Below are 10661 nucleotides of genomic sequence, written 5' to 3'. Positions count from 1 at the left end.
ATGTATACCAAAATGGGATAATACTGGACCACTCCTTGCGGGTGCTTAACTTTTTTTTTGTCAGGCAGTGTATGTGGAGAGAGAGAGAGAGAGGAACACTGTGCTGGAATTCACAGGATGTTGTAGAGTCTCCGGTACATGTTTGCAGATGGTGGGTGCCGAAGTTATGATATTCTGAGCCCATCTTAGGAGGTTCGATCCTGGCTCAGTCCAGTGGTATTTGAAGGTGCTCAAATATGTCAGCCTTGTGTCAATAGATTTGATGATGATCAGTTGGCATCATGTCAACGTTGACTCCTGGCGGCTGCATGGATGGACTGCCTCCAGATGTTTCCGTCTTCAATCATACACTTCAACACTTTAGTGACATGTTCATGTTGGATTTAGTACTGATCTCAATGCTGGCTGCCCTCGTCTCTTGAGACCTCTCTGCCTTCAGAGTGTCCCATAATGTGTCCAAAATATGACAGCTGTAATCTTGTAATGAATGCCTCAAGAGACAGATCTGGTTTGATCTTCTGAATGACTCATGCATTTGTATTCTTGGCTGTCCAAGGGAAATACAATAAGCTTCTCCAACACCAGAGCTCAAATGTATCAATATTCTTCCTATCTCGCTTCCATATGGCCCAGCTTTCACAACCATATTTTGTAACTTTACTGTTATAAATAATAAAATATTCATAAATATAATTACTCAAAAACTTAATAAAATAATTGAAATAAATTAAATTAATAAAAATAATTAATTGAAATATCCGTAGTATGGGTGCCTGAGTTCACCAGAATGGATCCCTCGAATTTTAATAGAGCATGATAATAATTTTCTCGCAGGGCGTGTACATAAAAGCTGCGTACTGGTACATCTGCTTCAGGCCTTACCTAACCTTCTAAATATAAATAAATAGGTAGGAAATGCACCTAGGTTCATCAATTACTCCACTGATTCTAAAATAACTATATTCTCAATAAAATATGTGCATGAACACCTCATCAACACACCAAAATATACATATAATACACACACAAAATATTATTGGAAGACCCCATATTTACAACAACAATGAAAACAGTGGGAAAACAAAAGCGAGGAGTAAGCCACCATTTGTAGTTAGTCCGTTGAACAATGTACATATATGTAGATAAGTACCCTTCACTGTCTCTGTATCAACACAACTTGCCGATTCTCATAATCGGCACTTATTATATCCAACAGGTACTGTACCTCATAATACTATGTTTACTGACTCTAACACTTGTTCTAAAATATGTTCACTTGAGCAACATATGCTACGGGAAAGACTAATAACTTAACCATTCTGACTTTAGTATGCAAATATACATCTGAATAGTTGAAGATCTTACTTATGCCTTTGGTTTTGTTGGAAAGTCTGAGATAGCTTTCACCAACATATAATACCAGGCCGCCACAAAGTGATACAATACCCAGTGCCTAAGCACTCCACAGTTTGTAGGTCAACCACGTTCCACAAACATAAAAAGACTACGTTCCATGAATGTTTGAAGTCTGGTCCAGTCCAGTATAGTGCAGCAGTGTCGCTCCAGTACCATATCAGAAGTTGTAAGTGTACCAGTGTCCTCCTCACCATATCATCACATGAAGTCAAATAAATATTAAAGTTTATTTTAATATTTATTTGACTTCATTGTACATTTCAATACGGACCTAAATATGAGAATTATAACATGTAATATCATCACATGCCTAAATAGACATCAGCTTTCCTCTTCCTCTTACATGATCCATCTAGATTCATCCTGGCCAGCCAATCATGAGTAGATCCTCTGTCAAGACCATGCCCTGAATCTCTTCCTGGCCCCAAGACAATAGCACCATCAACGGACACTAGAGTGTTTCGCATGAGTCATTGGAACTTTTCGACTACAATAACAAGTCCACCTCATCAGAATTTGGGATGCCCACATGAGTTATACAAAGAGTCCAAGTTAAAATAGCAATGTTTTCCCATCAGTTTGTACAAAACAAATTACTCATATCACATATGGAGACCTTCCAGTTTAAAATATTACGAATAAATACACAAATGAAAGAATGATGATAATAATAATAATACTAATAAATCAAATAATGACAATAACATATCTCATTTCTAAATACAGTGTGAGGGTGTGATATATGTACTATCACAATGTAGCTACGGGAAAGACTAATAACTTAACCATTCTGACTTTAGTATGCAAATATACATCTGAATAGTTGAAGATCTTACTCATGCCTTTGAATACTGCTCTTCCAAGGGCAAGTCTTCAGCAAATTTCTGGACTGTTTGATTCACTTCTACTGATGGTTGATCCCAACAAACGGAAACTATTCAGCTCTTTGATTAACTCATTATTTTATCATCATATTTGATAGTAGACCAGTTATGATTTTGGTCTTGTTGATATTTAGATACAGAGCGAGAGCATGGGCCAAACGTTCATTATGATGTCCTCGAGCTCTTCTGTACTTTGAGTTGTTTATATTCAATCCACCAATCTTAAAACCATGAGGTGATTCATCCAATCCAGATCCTCATGTTGTACTCAGCGTACAGATTGAACAAATAAGGCAAAAGTATACAGCCTTGTCGTATGCCTTTGCTAATGGGGAATGGGCATGTAAAAGAACTCCTGTGTGAAAAAATTCTGGCACATCTGTCTCTCCAGAAACCAAAAAGGTAGTTAGTGGGATGTAACAGTAAAAGCAGCAACATGAAAAAAAATTAACACATGTTAGAATGAACATGACATCACACACTTTCATGACTGATGAAGCTTGTTTCTGGAGTGGCCCGAAGACCACGAAAATACAACCAAGACTGCGAGTCTTGAAGGCAGCTCTTCCACTCTCTAAAAATGAATTTCAAAGGGCAGATGGAGAAACTCGAGCTAAAAGAAAGAAAATTTTAAGAAAGATCATAGGACAAAATTTCAGGATAATAAGATAATATATATCAAGATTGAAACACTACAAGAAAACTGAAAGACTCTCAGGTACTATGTGAAAAAGAAGGATAAATTTTTAGAGTTATCTTCTCAGAATGAACTATAATTGATCAACCAAACAAATCTTTGACTCCTTCCATAAACACAAAACCAAACCCAACTGGTTGAAAGAAACTGAAAAAGACCTAGTAGAATTAAAAATTACAGAAAATCACTGTTTGATCGAACAGCTAAAGTAATAACTAAAGACGAAAATATAAGGTTCCAAGACAAATCGGCATTAAAAGCCAAACCTGTTATCTTGGAAGAAGAGAGGAAACAATGATCAGAAATAATAAAAAAATACTAGACACTAAGAAAAGAACAACACACACAGAAATAATTGATTCAGTGTACCCCAAAGAGGGTGAAATGAATGAAGAAGAAGAACATAATGACAGGTTACTGTGGGAAGAATGATGAGTAGACCTCAGATTGTAGATGAAATCCTGAAGAGATAACTTAAAATGAAGTTGTTTTTACATGTTTCATGTATTTATAAGGTTAGGAACGGTGGTGCTATTGTTCCTAAAAATGCCTAAATTGATGTTCGAGACTGTATTTGCTTATATTCCTTCTTTTTATTCCTAAATTGATTAAATGCTTTTCATTTATTCCAAGAAACTAGAATATTTGCTGACTTGTTTTCAGTATATTGAACAGCATATTCTTGAAACAACTTTACAAACAAAATCTTAAAATCTGGGAGCTGTAAACCACACTCTGCAGAAATCCTTAAAAGCCTCTTCTAGTAAACTTGCCCGTAGTCTGTCTGTCATGAGGTGGAAGACAGTATCCATTGACCTGCTTGTAACAAAACTTTTGATTTCATTCTCTGAGAACATGTCAGTTGTCCATTTGTTTAGTATGTGCATTATGCTGAAAGTGTCCTCTTCCAAGTCATTTTTAATTAAACACTTGTTACAAGAGTTTCCCCATTTCACATCACATAGTAAAATAATATTCTGTGACGTTTGCAGCAAAGAGGTGAGTAAAATTTGGTTTATATTCCCCCTAATAAGTTATTATCAATTTAACAAAATAAAAATGGTATTTGAATTAATGCCTATTAAAATATGTAAAATTGAAGGTGCCTAAAATATGTTTTTAGAACCTATTTTTTTCAATTTGATAGGCTATTTTAAGCACATAAAATAACATTTTTAGCACCTAAAAATCTGAAGTTTGTTGTGGAGGTTGTGTACATCTTAATATGTATTCCTTTTCATGTTCTCATTGCTCTTTATATGACTTGATTTGACACTTGTTCCTTTCCAATATTTATTGCTCAGTATATGTACAAGCAATGTACAACATCTGAGTTGGCAGGGTACTGACCCCAGTTGGAAAGAGAGAATGGTTTAGGAATAAGACTGGACTAAGACAGGGGAGTGTGCTGTCACCTCTTTTGTTTATTATGGTTACGGATGAAATTGTAAAGGAAACAAAGGAAGCCTATGGAGATAAAGATATGAAGATACTGCTATTTGCAGATGATGATGTGATGTGGGGAAAGAACAGTAAAGAAGTGCAACAACAACAACTAGATGTACTGAATGAAAAAATTGAGAAGTATGGCATGAAAATCAGTACAGATAAAAGTAAGAGTATGATGATGTTGAGAGAGGAAAGGCAAGGAAAGGGCACTGTGAAAATTGGAAGTCAAGTCTGGAAATTGTGGAGAGCTTTAAATACCTAGGAAGTGAATTAATGCAAAATGCTAGGGTGGACATAGAGATTATCAGGACGGTACAGCAGTGCAATGCATTCTACCAAAGTGTAAGAAAACTTGTTTGGAGCAAAGAAGTACCGAGGAAAAGTAAAAAGATAATGTACATAATGTACTATGTACCCATACTGACTTATGAAACTGAGACTTGGACTTTGACTAGCAGGCAAGAGAGTAGAATTCAAGCCAGTGAGATTAAATTCCCAAGAAGTATGATAGGAAAGACAAGGAAAGACAGAGTGAGAAATGAAGATGTTAAGAAGAAAGTTGGGATAGGTAAGCTAAATGAGAGAACTGAAAAGTGGTTTGGACATGTAAAGAGGATGGAGGAGAATAGAATTGTAAGACAGATGCTGGAGGCAAAGTGTGAGGGCAGGAGAACAAGAGGAAGACCTAGAACAAGGTGGATTGATTCAGTGAAGAGCAGCATAAGAAGACAAAATTTAGACTGGGACAAGATCGTGGAAGAGGAATGGTGGAAGGAAAGAGGAAGATGGAGAAGTGCCATAAATACCCTGACCTGGCAGGAGCTGGATAAGGGGAAATGATGAATAATGATGATGATGATGATATGCTTGGTATTGCACAACATACAGTATGTTTATGATTCATATATGTTGAATCAGTTAGCCCATCAAGTCCAAACACAATTTCAAGAAAGTTATCCAGCAGTAACCATGCTCTTTATACTAAATTGCAGGCTACAGGAAGTGTTCAGTGGGGAAAAAAAAAAAAAAAAAAAAAAAAAAAAAAAAAACAGACAGTGAACAGTTCACATTGAAGAAAAAGTAGATGACGTGGTCATTGTTTGGAAAATTCTCAACAAAAAAATCCCTGTCATCTTTCACAACACGTAGGAATATCTTACAGCTCTGCACGAAAGGCTACTGAATTATTAAAATTAAAACATCATAACAATGTTGGTAAGTAACAAACTTTTAAAATAGTTTGTGATACTATTGTATATTCCAGTGGCATATGCTGGGATCAAGATGTGGGCTACCACTAGACTTAGGTTACCGCTTTTTGATGGTTGGTTTAATAAGCGTTCTGAGCTGCAGCCAATAGCAAGCAGAGTAGCCTGCTGTGTTGTCAAGACTGTTTCACAAGCTACTGCCTACTGCTACTGTCAACACTCACACCTGATCAGTGGAGGTGGTAGCCAAGGTTTAGCAAATTAATGTCCGGGTATGTGGCAAAATGGATAGAATGCTTGCCTTTGGTCCGATGGGCCCATCTCAATTCTCAGTATCATCCCCCTTATACTCTTAATTCCCCTGGCTTGGGGACTGGGGGTTTATCCCTTCTTTGCCATTCATTTTATCCCCATTAGGTCACCATCAAGCCTATACAGATGCCATGCATTATTATTATTATTTTTACAGCATTACCAGCAGTTGTACTCATTGTTCACTGGTTTATTAGCTTCCTAGGGAGATCAGTGGTGATTGAGCAAGCATGTCCCAGGTTTGTGGATTGAGACCTTTCATCTTCATAATTGCTTAAGCTTGTCCTTGTAATGCCTCATGGGGGCTCCACGAGGTCTGGTACCAGAACAAAGTTCACCATACAGAATTTGGCGTAGAAATCTGGTATCACTCATCTGACGAACATGGCCAATGCTATTCTATGCTCTTGGCAAGTGCTTTCTCAAGAACGGCAATGTTGGTGACATGGTCTTTCCCTTTAATTCTAAGGATGGATTGAAGTTTTTCTTGGTGGAAACGCTCAAGCTTTTCCATGTCACGTCGGTAAAGGGTCCAAGTTTCACAACCATACAGCAATGTTGTGTTGACAACAGCGCAGTACATCTTGAGTTTCGTCTTCACGGTCAGATCTTTATTCATGAACACCCAGTGTGATAGTTGTCCAAATGCTATATGGGCAGCACCAATTCCTTTCTCCACATCGTGCTCACAGTTACAGCATACATATAGGATACTACCCAAGTACAAAAAGAGGTCTACCTGTTCTAGTGGAGCATCTGAGATGGAAATGTTGAAATGTGGAAGGGTTGTGCCTGGTGAAGGCTGTGCCAGGACCTTGGTCTTTTGAACATTAATGATGAGACCAAAACCATCACATATACTCTTGTAGCAGTTCACTGACTGTTGCAATTCCTCTGGTGTGAGTATAGGTGATGCAGCATCATCTGCATACAGCATTTTGGTTACCTTTGTAACCTGAGTGAATCTCCGGGAGTGAAGTCTTGCTAGGTTGAAAAGCACTCCATCGAAACGATACCTAACCTACACACCAGGGTTGTTCGTAGAAGATTCATGTAGCATGGCAGCCAAATATAATGCAAATAGTTTTGGAGCAAACATACATCCCTGTTTCAGTCCATGAGTAATAGGAAGTTCATCCGAGATCCTATTCTGAAGGCAAACCTGCCCTATCAGGCCATCATGGTGGGCCTGAACCAAATTAACAAAACTATGAGGTCAGCAAAAGTGTCTCAGTACTGCCCACATAGCAGGTCTTGGAACAAAATCAAATGCCTTTTCCAGGTCATAAAAGACTAAGAAGAGAGGATTCTATTGCTCTATACATTTTTCCTTAAGTGCACAGAAGCTCAGATCATTTGTGCCTCTGGAAGTTCGAAACCCACTTTGGGACACTGGGAGGACTCTCTCAGAGATAACCTGTAGGCGGTTAAGCAGAATTCTTGCAAGAATTTTACCTACAATAGATAGTAATGATAAACCACGGTAGTTACCACAAATACTGCAATCACTTTTCTTGAAGATTGTGATAATAGTACCATTTTTTAGTTTGCTGGGTACTTCTCTGACTTCCCAAATTTTGAGTGATTGACCACCAGCTTGAATTAACTCCAGAGGGATGTTGTCTGGGTCAGGTGCCTTTCTGGGTTTCAGATGATTGAGAGCTGCTCTAAATTCTTAGTAAATTGGCAGAACTGCCAGTTGCTCGGGCTGTTGAGGCACATCACAAAGAAAGTCTTCATCAACAGTGGAAGGACGATTTAGAAGGGTGAAGAAATGCTCCTTCCTACACTCCAGGATTTTGTGGCTGTCAATAAGAATGGTAGAGTTGTCAGCAGTTTTCAGTGTATCTGTTGAAGAGCAAGATGGACCATACAGCTCTTTATTCTTGTGTTTCTAAGGTCCCGAGCATCAGATAGTTTCTGAAGCTCCTCAGATTTCTGTTGCCACCAGGTATTTTTAATTTCTCTTATCTGTGTCTGACATGTTTTTTGAATTCTAAAAAATAGGCTTTCTTCGTGTTGGAGGATGGTTCTTGAATATGGGATAGATAGGCTCGCCTTTTTGCGTTGATGAGACACAGGTATACATACCTACATATCCCACGTTGTTACATCTTAAGCGATGGGCGAATGAGGCTACTCCACCACCTGTGGTCTCTGAACTTCTCTCCTTTTTCGATGCTTTACAAAGTAAGTCCTCGCTGTTGAATGTCAATCTTCACCATGTCCTTGTACCTGAGTCTTGGTCGCCCTCTTGGTCTTTTGTCTTCAAGTTTTAGATCATACATTTTTTTGGTAATCTGTTATCTCCCATGCATTGCATATGTCCATACCATCTCAGTCGTTGCGCTGTTATTCTGTCCTGCAGTCTTACAACCTGAGCCTACTTGCAGATTTTCTCATTACAGACTCTGTCCCTTCGTGTTTTACTGATCATGCTACGAACAAATCTCATTTCTGCTGCCTGGATTCTACTAACATCTTTATTTCTCATGGTCTACGTTTCACGAGCATAGGTCAGGATTGGTACGTGGTCCATGTTTCACAACCATAGGTTAGGATTGGTTCGTAATAGGTTTCATACATAAATCTCTTACATTTTGTTGGTATTTTCTTATTCCATATTATGTCTTCAACTATTTTGTAAAAGTTGCTACCTGCCTGAATTCTTTGGGAAATTTCCTTGTCTATAGAACCAGTATCAGAGATAACACTTCCAAGATATTTGAATTGATGGTTCATCTGTAGCTGTTTCCCCTCCATTTCAATGTGTCCCATTGGTTGTCCGTAACTTTTCATGATCATAACCTCACTTTTCTCTTGGCTGAAGATGAGTCCATATTCTTTAGCAGCTTCTGTCCAAAAGTTTATTTGTTCTTGAAGGTCTTTTTTAGAGTCTCCCCACAAGTGTATATCATCCGCGAACAAGATAACTTTCATTTTCTTACCTCCAGGTATACAATTGTGTGAAAATATTGTAATTTCAATACTGTATCAACTATTATTTTACAATAAATGCTCACTCAATTGTTCATAACATTTAAGCGCTTATGAAGCACCCACCAGTTCCTGGTGGATAATTTTCTAATGTACCGCCTGGCAGTTTTAACTGAGGATTCATGAAATATATGAAACTGGTGGCCACTGCACACCCCTCAGACTTACATTTTACAAGGTCTTCTGTAAATCAGTCAGTCACCATTGATCTGCATTTATGGCATTCGCCTAGGTGGCAGATTCCCTTCCTGTTTTTCACCTAGCCTTTTCTTAAATAATTGCAAAGAATTTGGAAATTTACTGGTAAATTATTTCAATCCCTACCTCCTCTTCCCATAAACTAATATTTGCCCCAATTTGTTCTCTTGAATTCCAACATTATCTTCATATTGTGATCTTTTCTATTTTTAAAATCACCACTCAAACTTATTCGTCTACTAATGTCATTCCACGCCATCTCTCCACTGAAAGCTCGAATCACACCACTTAATATTTAAAAAAAAACAATTTCATATTTTTCTCCCTCTAGCATTTGTCCTGCTTAAGTGCAGAGTCCACCTTTTTACATACTAATCACCACTTCTGTCAGTTGAGGGTATCATTGGGGATGGCACTGATAAGTTTCATGTTATCCTTCAAGTGATCTAGGCAGCGTTTTGTGGGTTGGCGTCCTTCTGGTCTGAGATAGAACACCTTTCTGGTCCACAGACTGTTCATTATTTCATCCAACATGTCCATACCAACATATACAAGCCTCTCGCATTCTCTCTTATATGGGCACCACTCTAAGAACAGCCCAGACATCTTTATTCGTGATATGGTCTAGTCTTGTGGGGTCCAGTAGCCATTGAAGCATGAGCATTTCCATGACATGCAAGCTTGTTCATGTTTGATACTGACTAACCAACAATCAGATTCATAAATAACAACTGGGTGCCCAACTCTCTAGTAGACCACGGGATTGTAAATAAAAAGTACAGCTTGTAAATAAAGGGTACAGATCTCTGCACATGGTTATGAGGGTTTTTAGGGGTTGTAGCAAGTATGTAAAGGAGAGGGCATATAAGTCTCTGGTAAGACCCCCACTAGAGTATGGTTCCAGTGTATGAGACCCTCACCAGGATTACCTGATTCAAGAACTGGAAAAAATCCAAACAAAAGCAGCTCGATTTGTTCTGGGTAATTTCCAACAAAAGAGTAGCGTTACAAAAATGTTGCAAAGTTTAGGCTGGGAAGAATTGGGAGAGAGAAGACGAGCTGCTCGACTAAGTGGTATGTATTAAATAACACTTGTATGTTTTATTATTCATCCACCTATGTATTGTATTGAATAGGTGGATGAATAATAAAACATACAAGTGTTATTTAATACAAATATTTTCAATACGGACCCAAAAATGAATGTTATCACATGTAATAAGTGGTATGTTCCGAACTGTCAGCGGAGAGATGGCGTGGAATGACATTAGTAGACGAATAAGTTTGAGTGGCATCTTTAAAAGTAGGAAAGATCACAATATGAAGATAAAGGTTTTTTTGTTTTTGTTTTTTTGCTATTGGCTTTACGTTACACTAACACAAATATGTCTTATAGCGCCGATGGAACAGGAAAGGGCTAGGACTGGGAAGGAAGCGGCCATGGCCTTAATTAAGGTACAGCCCCAGCATTTGCCTGGTGTGAAAATGGGAAACCACGGA

The sequence above is a fragment of the Anabrus simplex genome, chromosome 3, assembly GCF_040414725.1.
Source record: "Anabrus simplex isolate iqAnaSimp1 chromosome 3, ASM4041472v1, whole genome shotgun sequence".
Classification (NCBI taxonomy): Eukaryota; Metazoa; Arthropoda; class Insecta; order Orthoptera; family Tettigoniidae; genus Anabrus; species Anabrus simplex.
This window is presented reverse-complemented; position numbering follows the sequence as displayed.